Source organism: Culex pipiens, unplaced genomic scaffold (genome assembly GCF_016801865.2).
Source record: "Culex pipiens pallens isolate TS unplaced genomic scaffold, TS_CPP_V2 Cpp_Un0002, whole genome shotgun sequence".
NCBI lineage: Eukaryota > Metazoa > Arthropoda > Insecta > Diptera > Culicidae > Culex > Culex pipiens.
In genome coordinates, this window is record NW_026292819.1 from 1,441,285 (window position 1) to 1,457,302 (window position 16,018).

The window sequence follows — 16,018 nt, forward strand, 5'->3', positions numbered from 1 at the left end:
GCCAACTTGAAATATTATTAAAAAAAAAACAATTATAATTAACAAAAGTTTTTGAATTTTATAAAGCCCTGATATTTATACCAAAGAGCTACCATATATTTGATTAAATGAAGTTAAAACTCAATAAATGTGCCAACAATCAGTTTTAATTATCGTTTCGGAAGATTTACATAGATATAGAATAGTTCATTGAAGAAAAATCAAAGTGTCACATATTCAGGGAAAAATGTGCTATTTCGGAATACCCCTTGATTCAAGAATTGGTTTAGTTTATTGTAAGTTTAAGTTAAAAGTATATGATTTATCATTTCTCTAATACTAGGTACAATGAGAAAAAAAAAATGTTAAGAAAACATAACCCAACATGTTTTCTTAACATTTTTTTTTCTCATTGTACCTAGTATTAGAGAAATGATAAATCATATACTTTTTAGGTTATGAAAATGAACAGTGTTTAATTCACAAAAAGCTAACTAAAGCAGAAGGTGATCCACTTATTATGTAAATCAATTGTAATTATTATAAGAAAGATTCAATAAAGTATATTTAATTAAAAAAAGTGAAAATCCCTAGGTTCTGGGTATATTTTAAAATTTGGTGAAATCTTATAAAGGACATCAACTCATTCCATATGCAATGACGATTTTTTTTGGAAGAAATATTATTATTTGCGCCAGCCTGTAATGAATGGCCATAATTTACTTTTACACCCCAGCATCAAACTTTTATGAATAACTTGAATTTTTTTAAAAGATATTTGAATCCGCTTAAACGAAAAAACATCGATTAAAATCCAAAAGTTTTTCGTTTAGAATGAATAAAATTAATAACTTTTACGTATTAAAAATATTATGAAAAATATTATAAAATTGCTATAAAATAAATTCAAAGAACATTGCACTAAGTTATTACAAATATGATTAAAGGATTTGGGTCTTCAAACATTTCGCATCAAATTATTGGTAAATTAGTCTTATCAAAATAGGTTTTTCAATGAAGCGAAAACTCTATAGATCAACCGACGACGATCAACATTGATTCAAATATTAAAAATCAAAATTCAGAAGATGGAAAAGGGAATCAGGTAGATTTTTTTTAAAGCGAATTCCTTAACATATTTTGACGTTTTTTGATAACTGGAATCATGACAAATCAATAAAATTAATGAAATTTCAATCCTTTTTCATAGCCAGTAAAAACAAAATCTTAATGTTTCTTTAAAAAAAATCTGATTCATAATAATGAGAGCATTCCCCTTTGTAATATTTTTTACGAATTTATTGAAGTAATAATTTGAAATTATTCTTTAGATAAAAAATGGTAACTATTTGAGCATCTGGAAAAGTCAGGAAAAAGTAGGAAATTTAAAAATGGGATTTCAGTGGTCACCCAGGGCCTGGGATCACCTCGTAGGAGCAATCAACGCCAACGTGTATCCGTGATTCCAGAACTGGCGAAGAATGGCTGTAGATTGAAGCACCCTCGCTGCCAGGTGCCGGAGACCAGTTGTTTGTTGAACCGAACTACCAGTTCGTACTAATTTGAACCAAGGACAAACTGTCCTTTTCCGTCAGGCCCACGTCAAGAATCGCCCACGAGGAGGATAATAGTTCCGCACCGCAAACGGATCCGCCGATACTCCGACACACATCTGCACGGTTCCAACTCCTTCCTCGCCCAGCTCTTCGATTTCCGGCGGCTTCTCCGGATTGTTTTTAAACAGCAGTTTGATCATGTCGTTCCTTGCGATACGCGTACTCCATTCTGCGCCGGTACATTCGTTAACAATCTGGAGACCCTCTTAGGCCTGAGTGGGTTGCGGTGGTAGCGTTTTAGCTTCTATTGGAGTGGTTCCGCTTCGCAGGCCTTCGACAACGGAAAACCTCCGAGAGCAGCTTCTTTTTCTTCTCAAACAGGACGATGAAGAGTCTGCCGGTGTTCTGCTGGTGGAGGAGGGCGAGGTTGCAGCGCTCGAGATTGAACTTGACCATGTCCTCGGGAGCTGGAGCTGGACCATAAGCGGTCGGAAGACGGTGCGGTAGTTTTCTGGGACTTGCATGTCCTTGGTGATCGGTCATTCCAGGCAGAGCGTCGGAACAAGGCATTGCTTGACCATCTCCGTCAGCAGCACGGTTTCTTTTTTGTTCGGGTTCAGCGAGCATGTAGACAAGTTTGCCGCCCACTTCGCCTTCGGTTTCCTGCAATGAATTTAAAAAAAAACTTGAAATCTTGCAAATAAATTCACTAACAATTTACTTACCACTTGACTTTTGTAATTTCAGCCGATTTTGAATAAAAAAAAATACCCAGCACTTTCCGTTCGAACGCGACTAAGTCTATGTAAACAGTGCACGCGAGCTGTCAAATGACGTCACGGTGTAAAACCTAATGGAGCGAACTCACCGCGAATTTGTGCACACCAACACACCAACCAGTCACGTCATCAGCTTCTCCCTCACACGTCCGTCTCGTGTGGCCGTCATCGTTGTACCAAAAAACACGAACACACGTTAACTCACTCTCTCTCTCCCTTCAGTCTGGGAGAGAAAAAAGGCGAATAGCGATGACTTTTTGCACAGGACGGCAAAATTGAATCGCTCTAAGACACCATAAAACACCCAATTTCACAAAAACTTCACTTTTTTTTCGACCCAAAAACTCCCGAAAACAACCTAAAATCGTCAAACTAGTTCCCGGCGAAACAAAACGCGACCGATGCCAACATGGCTGCCGAACTCTCTCAATTAATTATTTTGTCAAAATTGGTCAAAATTTTCCCATGGTTTCAGAGGAATTTGATAAAACACTTTAATACCAAAATAATACCAAAATGTGCCATCCTGACTTAGAAAATTTTCCACAATTTCAAGTCATTTTTTAGGGGGTATATCAAAAATGTTTAAAATCAAGTTTGAAATTTCCGGTTTTCAACACAGTAAAAAAAAATCTGTGTAAAATCGCATGCAAAAGCATGCACATCACCTTTGTGAGCAAAAGCATGTAATATTGTATGCGAAAAAGTGTACATAAAAAGCATGTACAAAAGAAAAATAAATAAATTTTGTACACCCCAAAAATAACATCAATCTGTTGAGAGTTATATCCAGATTACCAAGTCCGCGCCCCAACCATCTCGGCTATCTCTGAATTGTTCTTGTGAAAATGATTTCAAAACTGGAGATATTTTTTGATTTCTGTTTCAATTACGTTTAAAACTTATTACCTGGTTTTTTTTAGTTTTGTGATTTGAACTTATTTTCCTTGAGAAATACATTACAATTAGAGAGTATTTAAATAATCCTATTTATCAAGGTTGAAAAAAAATCACTTCGAGCGAATAACTATTGCATGAAGAAAGGCTCTCTGAGTATGCTTTGATCATTTCTTTCCCGACTAGCACTTGATCGCTGGCTGTGGCAGAGACGAATAAAAATTTGAATGATTGGGTTTAGTCGTCAACTTGCTGCGATCTGATTATAATTTTTCCCATTTAACACCAGCAGTCATGGGTTGTTATAATCAGTTGTGTTAAACTCGACGAATGACAGCTAGTCGTGGCAATTTGACAATAAAGATTATTCCCAGCAGTCTTATTCATGAGGTGTTACAGGCAGCGATTAATCGCAAAATTAATCGTAGTCGTCAGATTTTCAACACTGCTATTTATCAATTTTTTCAAAATAATAGTCATGGAACTTTTGAAACATTAAAAAATATGTGGTGCCGGAGTCGGAGTCGGAGCTAACCATTTGTTGAAAGCTGGAGTCGGAGTCGAAGTCGGAGTCGGAGTCGGAGTCGGCTAGAGTTTGTAGGCCGGAGTTGGAGTCGGAGTCGGAGTCGGTTCGAGCTTAAAGCCGGAGCCGGAGTCGGAGTTGGAGTCGGCTAATCTCAGAAAGCCGGAGTCGGAGTCAAAGTCGGAGTCGTTTAAAACATGACCCGACTCCGCAGCCCTGGTTTAACAAATAAAATCGTTTGTTTTGTGCCAAGCTTTGTTAAAATCATGCAAAATTAAGTTTTATCAACTCTTTTCGATATTGAAACAGAATTTAATTGGACAAATTGTTGCTATTTTGCACACAAATATCATTAAATATTTTCTAAAGATTTTGAAAAATAAATATAATTTGTTGTAAAAGGCTAACATGAACGTCAAATTAACACAAAAACAAGGAACTCACGAATGCAACATCATTCACTGCCAAGAAAAATTAAAATGGAAAAATTGAGGGTTACCCTCACACTGCTGCGATCGTCCAATGGGAAGTGAACGAAAAAAAAGTTTGGTCCATTTCCTCTTCACGCTTCCACCAACTTTGGTCACCACCAGCAGTCAGAACAGATCAGACCCAAACTGGGCAGCCAGCCTCCCGCCAGAATGTGAAATATTTTCCGCAAAATTTATATTTATTTTTCTTTTCTTCCATTCTTCGACCAATCCCCTCCCCCTCCTCCTTTCTCTCTTCCGATGGTTATCTAATCAAAAGAAGGTAAAATGTTTTGTTAAGGGTGGTTGACGGACTTTGGGCTGCGCTGGCTGTTGGTGAAGAATGTCCCGGAAAGGAATTCTTTTCTCCGGGTGGATTGGATGCCCACCAAACTTCCGGACATAAATAATGTTACTGGATGAAGGTTTGTGGGGATGGCTGGGTCCAAGAAATGAAAAATCTGATAACCACGGGGGAATGGTATTTTTGGGTTGATCGATGGGGCGGGAAATAGTGGTCGTTGGGAAATGTTTCATTTTTTGACACGTGTGGAGTTGGAATCATTCTGTATTGAATAGCCCTAGTAATTTCAACCACAATCAGGTAGCCAATATCCAGTGCTTATCCGGTCTGCAAATCTCGCTTCAACGAGTTGAGTCCAAAGAAGCTGGGGACGAGCAAGAGTCACAATGATATTGATTCCTCGCGATGAGAATTTGCCAACAAGGTGGCGCAACTGGCTTTGGCAACAACGGCTGGGGAAGGATTTCGTCCGGATTTAGGAAACGATGGCAACTCTCGCTTCGATTATACTGCCGCCGCCACTGTTGATGGCGAATAGCTCCAGCTCGGCACATGAGATTCTTTGTGCGCACTGTTCCCACCACCAGAGACACCTATGACTCCCCCGGCATACATTGTAGGGTTCGTACTTACCTGCCTTAGTCTACGGTGTGATATTTCAGAAAACAGTGGGTTTAAAGATTTTGTAGAATTTACAAGAATAACTCATCTTAATTTCAACAAACTACCTCAAGCAATTGCCACCCACGTGTCAAGAGAGCACAACACCAACGACAACAACATGTCGTGCCCAACGTCGCGTCATGATCATCAGGACATCATCGACATGGTGATGGCTGCCGGTTGGACAGAAGATTCGGTGGGTTCGTTCTTTTTTGCCCTGACATGAGAGCTCATCTACCGAATGCTCTACTCAATGACCTCATCCTCTCTGGCGTTGTTGGTGCAGAGGGGCAGACAGTATCACCGGTTTCCATGGTAAACCCCAGCCAATATCCCTTTTCCACGGGCAATCCGTGGACTCTGCGAGGGAGGACACAGACCAGACCCGTGGCCAGGATGTATTCGTTTGATTGGAATTGGTATTCGGTTTTTATGTTTCTTATAACATTGGGATTTTCTGTTGGGCCACACGAGGCAGGAGGCATCAGCTAACTTGGCGACCCTCACTCCCCTTGTAGTCCTCCTCAACTTCCAAGGAGCTACTTCAGCTGCCTCGGCTGAATGGACAGTGAGCATATAAATATATATCAAAAGATAAGTACGTGGATTTATTTTTATTATCCCTGGCGTATTTTTCTTCGATTTTTCGTCGTCCTGTAGGCCGTGATTTCCCCTGGCGGCGCCCATCCACCCACCCACAGAATAACCGTCAATACACCTCTCCTCCTCGAGTGCTGAGACTGCTCGACTGGTCGCTGTCAATACGATGACAGGAAGGAGAGGAAGGGAATGTGGTTCGATTTCAAAGCCGCGGTAATTTCCAATTCGTGACTGGGTTTGGGATTGGCCACCATCAGAGAGCGCAGGGCGGATGATGATGGCGGCGGATGGTGCAGGAAGAGTCCTCCCTTTTTATGGACTTAATATATTCGGAGATTTGGTTTTATCATACTAATTCAGGCTGCCCGATATCGAGGACGGTCTGAAGAGGGGTGATATGGATTTTTGGTGGTGGTCTTCCATTCTGGGAAATGCACACGGATTTTTGATCCACGTGGCACGCGTGGCAAACAGAGGTTTGACCGTTCATGAATACGAAATCAACTTATGATTTTTTTTGCGTTACTTTCAGGAAAAAATAACAATATTGGTTTCAAAATGCACTCTGTTGTAAAAATGCCGTGCAAAAACAGACACAGATGGCAAAAATTTAAAAGAAAAACTTAGATTTTTACATTATTAATTTCTGATATTATTTTAAGTATACAGTATATATTGGATCAACAAATATCTAAATTAAGAATTTTAAAAGTTAAAGGATTCTTCGCAACAAAAAAAAAGGATTTTGACTCATGAGCAACTCTCTACGAAATCAGCCGATTTCGATCATTTTTATTTTTTGTATTTTTTGATTTAGCTCAAACTTTGTGGGGGCCTTCCCTATGACCAAATAAACTATTTTGTGTGATTGGTTCATCCATACAAGTCTCCATACAATTTTGGCTGCTGTCCATACAAAAATGGTATGTAAATATTCAAACAGCTGTAACTTTTGAGTGAATTTTCTGATCTCTTAGACAATTTTATAGCAAATTTTCTGAATTTTTCAAAAAAAAATATGTTTAGAAACGGTCACTCATGTCCACTATTTTTAAAAATTGAAAAACTGCAAATATTTCGCTGAAATCAAACTTTCGGTGGCTATATCTTGAAAACGGAGCCCTTTATCAAAAAATCTGTAATGTACTTTTCGATTGCAAATTCAATTTTGCATTAAAAAATAATGTCAAACTTGTTTTTGCATGAAACTTTGATTTTTTCCAAAAATCACTATTTTTTCAAAAATTCATAACTCGGCGGCAGATTTTTTGACCATGTTTCTCTATGGCTCAAAAGTTGCGGATTTTTGTCCCCTAAAACATATTAAAAAATCTCGAAAATCAAAAAATACGTATTTTGAGAAATTGAGTTTAAGTGAAAAAAAAGTTGATTAAAAAATCTGCAATTTTTTTCCGTGTACCTATTTTTTTCTCAAAAGTCTTCAACAATACTTACAACTTTTCCCAAAACACCAAATTGATCAGAAAATTCACTCAAAAGTTACAGCTGTTTGAATATTTACATACCATTTTTGTATGGACAGCAGCCAAAATTGTATGGAGGCTTGTATGGATGAACCAATCACACAAAATAGTTTATTTGGTCATAGGGAAGGCCCCCACAAAGTTTAAGAAAAATAAAAAAATACAAATAAAATCCATTTCCGGTTTTGGTAGAGAATTGCTCTCAATGATAGTTGAATAACGAATCTAATTGGCTGCTATCTGATTCAGGGCCGACGAACATTTATTGAAATCGAGAAAATAAGTGTTGGAAATAATTTTGTTACATTTTTTAATTAGTAATAAAGAGTTATGATAAAATTATGCCGTCACCAATTTCAAAATATTTTTTAAAAAATACATTGAAATTTCAATAAAAAACAAAGTGCATTCATCTAAATACTGTCCATACAAAAAAAAGCTATTCAATTATTCAGGAATTTGTATCTTGAGAAAGGATTTGGTTTTAGGTATTGCTTAGGATTTACCATAACAAGATAGGTACTAGGATGTAACAAAATCACACTTTTTTGTGGGCATTTCAGGGGATGATCCCCTAGGTGTACTGAGTCAGAATCCCAAATATGAGCCCGATTGGTTGCGACAGGACCTGGCGCTCCGGCTTTAAAGTTTAAATGGGATTTAACCCGTAAAATCGGTGCGTTTTGGTTTTTGCCATTTTTAAGTCCTTCAACGATTTTTGGATTTTTCAAAAACCTCATGAGCTTATAGTTTGTGTTCCAGGGTACAACTTTGCCGAAGACTGCGAAGAGATTTGACCGCTCTGAAAAATGGTACAGAATTTACAAAATCTTTTCTCTTGTTTTTCTGATAACGTAAAACATGTTCTGGCAACACTCGCTTTTGAGGCGCGCTTTCGGCAAACTATGCAACGCATGCTACGGGGCGTCGCGACAGGTCGCGACGCGTCGGCATGTATTTGTCCAAGCGTCGTGTTGTTGTTTTTGTTGTTGTGATTGTTGAGAACTAAAGTTCTTATGGAACTGCAAGAAGCTCTCCGGTGACTCTCAGGGTTCTGTTGGATGCCCAGGCAGAACCGATTCTAAACCTTGCTCGAGTGTCAACTAACGCGGCTGTCTTGAAAGCGCTTTATTACGCACGGATGTTGTATGCATTTTGAATATTCCGTATTCCGGAAGATATTTCGAGAGACACGCATTTTAGTGAGAGTTTCCACTCGCTTTGTAATCAATCAAAGAGTTATGGCAATTTGGCAATAAAATCGGTCATAAACAAATTAATGTATTGCATTGACAACATAAGTAAATAGTATTTTCATACAGCAGAGATATTTTGCGAATTAATTAGACACCAATTGCACTATGTTCGAGCATAGGTTCGCTAACGAGTCCCCCAGCACCACAACTGGTCGAGAAGAAAAAGACCCACACGGGTTAATGACAGGACCAGGTGGGTTTAGAACTAAATCCTGCGAGTCACTGCCAAATAGAATACAGGAATCTACGACAGATTAAAAGAGCAGCACCGGTGATCGAATCCTCCGGCACCATCGAAAACATAAGCACAACATCCAAATTTTCTTTCCATGTGTCAAACTTTGACCGTTGTACGCTGGATGTTTTCTCGTTGCTATAGTTACGACGCCTGGCTCTGGATGCGCGCGTTCAAAGAAAGTGTTGCCAATACAAATCAAACAAATTAATGGCAAAAAGTTTTTTTATTTTCAAATCATTGTACAAGCAGTACTAATTATCAAATCATAAATATAAGCTCATGAGGTTTTTGACAAATCCAAAAATCGTTGAAGGACTCAAAAATGGCAATAACCAAAACGCACCGATTTTACGGGTTAAATCCCATTTAAACTTTAAAGCCGGAGCGCCAGGTCCTGTCGCAACCAATCGGGCTCATATTTGGGATTCTGACTCAGTACACCTAGGGGATCATCCCCTGAAATGCCCACAAAAAAGTGTGATTTTGTTACATCCTAATAGGAACACTCTTAAATTTCACTTTTCACACATAATATTTAATATCACTTTAATCGCTTTAAATAAGTTTAAGTTGGTTTAAGTTGGTTAAAATTGATTTGGCATTGTCGCCAAATTTTTAGAAAAAATCATATGTTTTTTAAAAAACCTTTAAAAAAGTTAAGCCAAATTTTGGTTTTTTTTTTTTTTTTTAAATTAAATATGTCTTTATTGAACTTTCTTATAATAATTACATTTCATTTACATTCTAAGTGGTATGGCTACATGCTCTTCATCTTTGTTATATTTTTCGTTTTCTTATTAACTGTTCACATTCATTTATTTACTTCAAATTGTTTTACATTTTTGCATTAAATCGAATACATTTGGGTAAAAAAGAAAAAAAAATCGCTTTAACAACTAATCCTAACTTAAAACTAAAAAAGTAAATTCATTGAAATATTCAAAATCATTAGAACGAGTAGGGTAGAGTAGTCATCAATGAGACACGGGGAACAATGATAAAATGGCTCTCACAAGTCGTAGTTTCAACCAATCAGGCTCATATTTGGGGGAAAGGTGTGTCTACTAGATACACGTCTGCCATAATAGTGGCTTTGGTTATGGACGCTCCCTTGAAAAGTTATTCATAAATGTTTGATTCTGGGGTGTAAAAGTAAATTATGGACAAAAATTACTTTTTCGCTCGTAGGCTGCCATTAACACCAAAACTAATATTTCTTAAAATTTCTTTCGACGTTCCATAGGGATTGAGTTGGGCTACAATGTCCTTTCATTAGGTTTGGCCAAAATTTAGAATATACCCAGTATCCAGGACTGTCTCATTGTTCCCCACTCATTTCAGCTCATGGGTAACAATGAGACACTTTGATTTTTCTTCATTAAACTTTTCAAAATCTATGGAAATCTTTCAAAACATGAATTAAAAGTGATTTTTGGCATATTTATAGAGTTTTAACTTCATTTAACCAAAAATACAAAGTTATTTGGTATAAATATATGGATTTTACAAAATTTAAATACTTTTTAGTATAACTTTTGTTAATTAAAGTTTCATGTTGGCAAAATTGCTCTAAAATGTTCAAGGCAAGTTACCTGCAATGGAACAATACAAAAACATGATGTTTTACTAGAAAAATCTTGATTTTCGTAGTGTGTCTCATTGTTCCCCAGCTGTCTCATTGTTCCTGCCAAGTGCGTCTACAATGAGACAGTTGAATAACTCTGGCTGTAGATGTCGGATCGATCTCATATTTTGGTCAATGTTAGAACACATTAAAAGAAAGAAAATGCAACAAAAAGCTCATTAAAACATGCTGATGAAAAAATGAGAAAAATCTTTGAAAGTTGAAAACCAAAAGTGTCTCATTGATGACTACCCTACCCTAAACTACGAACTGTATTTTAAGATAAATCCTCCAAGCGTTCTTACTTGTTCCGCACGAGTTTTGCAACCACGCAGTGTTGTTGTCATCTCGATGAAAATGTTCAGAAGTTCTTGTGGTGAAAACAGGTCACTACTGCCTTCATCCGTTGATGCTGGTTGGTTTTCCTTCGTTTGCTGACTGAAACCAGGAGGTGTTGTATTCTCTGCAACTTTTTGCCGCTGATTCAACGGCAATGGCTGCAGATTTGGAACCACTCGAACAGATCCCGCTCCAGGTGACGCCAAAGCAGGAAAATCCACGTCCGTGAAAGTTGGTGGTGTTTTGCGACGATTTGGTTGGTGCCTCGTCGTCGCTTGCTGCCGAATTTTTACAAACTCAGCTCGTTTTGGGCAGCTTCGATTCTTGGTAGAATGGTCGCCGCCGCAATTAAAGCATTTCGCTTCGATGTTCTCGTTGATTGTTTCGCAAGCTTGAGTTTTGTGCTCACCTCCGCAGGTTGCACAACGACTCTTGATGAAACAGTTCCTTCCACCATGTCCAAACTGCAAGCAGTTCGAACACTGCGTCACGTCACGGTGCACTGGACGATAACGTTCCCAAGTCACGATGATGTTGAAAATTGCCCGAACTGCTTTCAGCTCAGACGGCGTTGTCGATCCTTTCTCGAGATGAACCAGATACAGTTGATCACGATACTTGATGTCCTTGTTGTGTCTCGTCATCTTGAAGACTTCGATCACGTTCAACTTCAGAGTTTTGAGCTCTTCTTTCAGCACACTCACATCCATGTCGTACAAGCCACGGAGGACCTGTTTCATGGGGCGTTTACCTGGATCGTCATGGCTGTAGTATTCAATCTTTGTGTTGTTCAGGAAATCCCGAACGTAGTTGTAATCCTTTCTGGTAGGTAGCAGAATTTTGAGTCCATCAGCACACAAGCGAATGGAAGCTCGTAAAGCACCAGATTTGATAAACCCGGTCAGCCACTTTCGCACCGAATCCGATGACGATGTTTTCACAAAAATGGGTGGCAACTTTTCTCGTCGTTCAAATTCTTCCTTCTCGCTCACGTCCACAGGGAGGGTAGCGAACTGGTTTCCAGACGAATTTTGAGCATCCTTGCTCAAACTGCCTGGCTTTGCAGGTAGCGCTTCGGCATTCTTTAGCTTCTTCAAATCTGCCGATCCTGCTGGTGAGGACCGCCTCTTTTTCTTGCCGTGAGGCATTTTTGCACTTTTTAAGCACTTTTTTGGTTTGTGAGGGACGCACGTCTGACTCGCTTCTCTGCTGATCGCAGACTGCCAAATTTTGGTTTATTTTTATATGCTGAATCAGAATACAATTTAAAAAATACATTACATAAATGTGATATCGTGCGACTTACAATTATTTGTATGTTATAAAAGTTACGTTTGTTACCTTTAGAAGTCATGACCAAGCTTGAAAATATTGTTTTCGAAAATTTCATAAAATATCCTACAAAATTAGCTTGAAAGGCATTTTTTCAGGGAAGGCTAATCTTGGTCATGACTTCTACAGTAACAAATGTTCTCCTTCTTTAAAAAACTGACTAGAACTTGAAAACGGTGCACGATATCAAATTTCAATTCAATCGAACAAAGAACTTTTTGAATGCAAACCCGTTTTTTTAATGTAAAAATTAAAAAAATCCCAGCTTGAATGTTATTTGCCATCACGATAAATGTCAAACTCCAAAACAGTATCGAAAAGAATTACTTTCGACACATGTGCTAAAATATTGAACTTTTTAACACTCAAAAGGATGCTAAAAAACGCCTTTGGAATGGAATTTTATGTCAAACATTCACGTGTTAAGTAAATTCACCGTTAAAAACAAAAAAACAAATTTGAAAATGTTAATTTTCAATACTAGTGCTCAAAAGTTCAACTTTTCAGCACCCATTTCAGTACTGCTATCGTAAAAAAAGAAACAAATGTTCGATCCGTTAAACACCTTAACTCCCTAGTAGTGCAACCATCCCGCTAATTTTTCCTGAACCTCGAATTCTCGAATTCCGGAATTTTTTATGATGCGTCCCGGGAATTCGCGAAATAAAAAAAATGCCATTTTTTTAAAACGACTGCCTCCGCGGAATTTATGACATTTTTTTTTACATCCGAAAAAAGTTAGAAATATGTTTTTGATTAACATTCCAACGCCCAAGGCTCCAACAAAGTTGGAACGGTAACTTCAACTCAATGGTTCTTGGGCATAACTCAACCAATCAAGATGATTCTTTTTCCAGTGATTTGTTAGAATGCCTAGATTATTCTAGAACTTTGCAGAACTTAATTTGATCAAATTTGTAATTTTTGCGATCAAAAACATCGTTCCAAATTTTTTTCGCGTGTAAAAAAAAATTCGCCAAAAATACCGCGGAGGCAGTTGTTTAAAAAAAGTTGGAACGATGTTTTCGGTCGCAGCAATTACAGATTTGTTCAAATCAAGTTCTGCAAAATTTTAGGATCATCTAGACATTCTTACAAATCACTGGAAACAAGAATCGTCCCGATTGGTTGAGTAATGCTCGAGAACCGGCGAGTTGAAGTTACCGTTCCACCTTTTTTGAGAGGCTTGGGCGTCCGTGTAAGTTGGACAAAACTTGTTTTTCGTAAAATCGCGATAACTCGTGATGTTTATGAGCAAACCCCTTATGTTTATATATCAAAATTTTTATAATTCTCTGCTCTACAACTTTGTAGAACACTGTTACACTCTAAAAAATAACCCTGCAAAGTTAGAAAAAACACGAAATTTTAAAATGAAAAATTTTGTTCTAAATGAAAAAATTACCCTTCTGGGTCAATGTAGATTCGAAAAGTACATTAAATTTCCCTTAAAATGACATGTTCCAAAATTTTTTACAGTCGAGTAACGGAAAATGGGAGAATTTTTAAAACTTTTTTAGTTTTTTTTTTCGATGAAAAATACGTTTTTTCGGAATTCTGAGTACGCCATCAAATCGGGCGTTTAATTTTACATAAAAGTCCCTTTAAAACCAAATTTCTATCTCATCACCTGTGTCAGGCTGCAAATTATTGAAAAACACCTATTTTTTCGCATGTTCAAAAATGGAAGGGGTCGTACCGCCCCTCCGTCACGAGATATCAAAAAACGGACCTCGGATTCGTGATCAGGGACAAAAGTTACCCCTTAGGACAAAGTTTCACGCAAATCGAAGAGGTGTCGGGGCAACTGCTGTGTGAGTTGGCGGAGAATTACCCATCTTTAAAAATTGGAATAGAGTAATCTACGTGCGCATGTATTGCGTGTACGTACACGAAAAAGATTGAGGTTAAATTTTGTCCGGACAGCAAAATCAAATGGTGCGCTAGTGTGTGTACGCGAAACGTCATAAAGCTCTATACAGTAATCTTGAACTGGCATAACCGATTTCGATCGCATTTTTTTTAAAGTGCTTTCTACGGTATTTAATATAGGTAATGTTTTTTAGGTTTACGTATTTAATCAATGTTTATCAATAAAGTGTGTTCTTACACGGAAAACAAACAAATGTATACTGTTTATGATAATAATGAATTAAAAAAAGACATGATTGCCACAACAACTCAATTAGTTTTAATTATTACAAAAACTATTCAAGCATTTAAGTCGAAATTAATAAATTCAATTCCATGTTTTGATTTTTTTTCATTCTGTGCTGTCTTCTTGATTTAGAATATAATAAGAACTAAACAGTAAAACTATTCGAAATTGTATCTTCCAAATGTCCAACAATGCCAAAGTGAACGTTGCCATCTCTCGAAACACAGCCAGTTTAATCTAGTTAGAAAAGCATATTGACTTAAAAGTTGCGGTTGTGTGCTTTGGTTTGCTTCCTTTTCTTTCAAACTTGTGCCCACAAGTTCCAGGAAACTTTGCCCTCCTCCCAGTAACAAGAATCTCAAGTCTGATTCGCCACACCACACTAAGTTTCCCTCTACTCATCTTACCATCGGGGACAGAATGGCCGGACCCCCGAATCTTCAACCTGTCAGATTTCTTAATACGATGATAAATTTAAAGTACGGTCAAGTTAGTTCAGTCACGAATAAATTTATTATTATTAATTTTATTCAATTAAGCTGCTGCTCGGTTGCGGCCCGAGACCGTCGGTTGATGTTTACCCTTGTGGTCCACGTCCTAAACGGCTTAAGGGGCCTGCTGGCCCACCTGGTGTAGCCTCGTGGTGTGTGGGGGTGAAAAAGTTTGCGAACCGAAGTGATTTCAAATACATTCCGTCTTGGCTGCGTCAGGAGCTGGTCCAAATCTGGAAAAAGGGTTATCATACATCTACCCGGCCACCCACAAAACTCTCGAAATGGGAATAGATTAATAGCCACCGGGAAGGAAGGTGGCAGCCGGAGATGTATCATTGGTTACAGCATTTACGGACGCCACTCTGGGTGGGAAGGGGTTTAAGCCAAAGTACTAATGTTTGTGTTTCCCCAGTTTAAATGGCGTTCACAAAAGGATGGACCTGTTGGAAGCTTTGTTTTGGTGCGTGATCATAGAGATACGTAATAAATTGTAATTTAATTTGTTTGAGTTGGCTTATGTTTTCAAAATCAAAAGGTTATTGCTGAAAGTTAATGCTTGATTCTGCAATAAGCTAATGATTCAAAAATCTTTATTCAAAGTTTAACATGCTAAACTCGTAATCAAAATCTTCCATGAGATTTTCATCTCAAAAATTCCCAACCGCCTTTCCTCAAAACCCCTAACCAATGACCGAATCCTCCTCTTTCAACCTTCCCAGTGAAGCGTAACTTCCGTCACATAATAATTGTCTCCAAGATTGAGCACTGACATTATTTATGCTCCCAAAATTCCTGACCCCTTGCGCCACTTCATCCTTCACATCCTGCCAGAAGAGTCCTGTCTGAGACGTAAATAATGTCCCACTTATGGACGCTTCCTACAAACGGCCTGCCTGCCTGACCCTTGCACGATAAATCGGTGGTCCCCCAGCCTAAATCACCGTCAGCTTCCCTGGACATCCCCGGGCACCACATGCCAGTAAATCATAGGCCATTCACGACGAGGGTCGATTTAGCATACACAATGAACCTCTCTCTCTGGTTCACCCAACACAGCGCTATCCATTGGAAAATAGTTGGAAAGAAGTCCTTCGAAAAGGAAGCCCCGAGTCTCGTTGAGACGGTCATCTTAACGCCGAAAGTTTTGCATTTTTGAATACCAAATTGGGCTACTTACTGTGACATGCTCAACGTCCAGGTCTACGACGACATAATGGCAGAAGCAAAGGATTTGGTGATCTTTCCCCTCTCCGGTTGTTCCGGGAAACCCCTTCTGACAGGACACGACACTAAACCAGCATTGGTTCTTGAGAGAAAGGGGA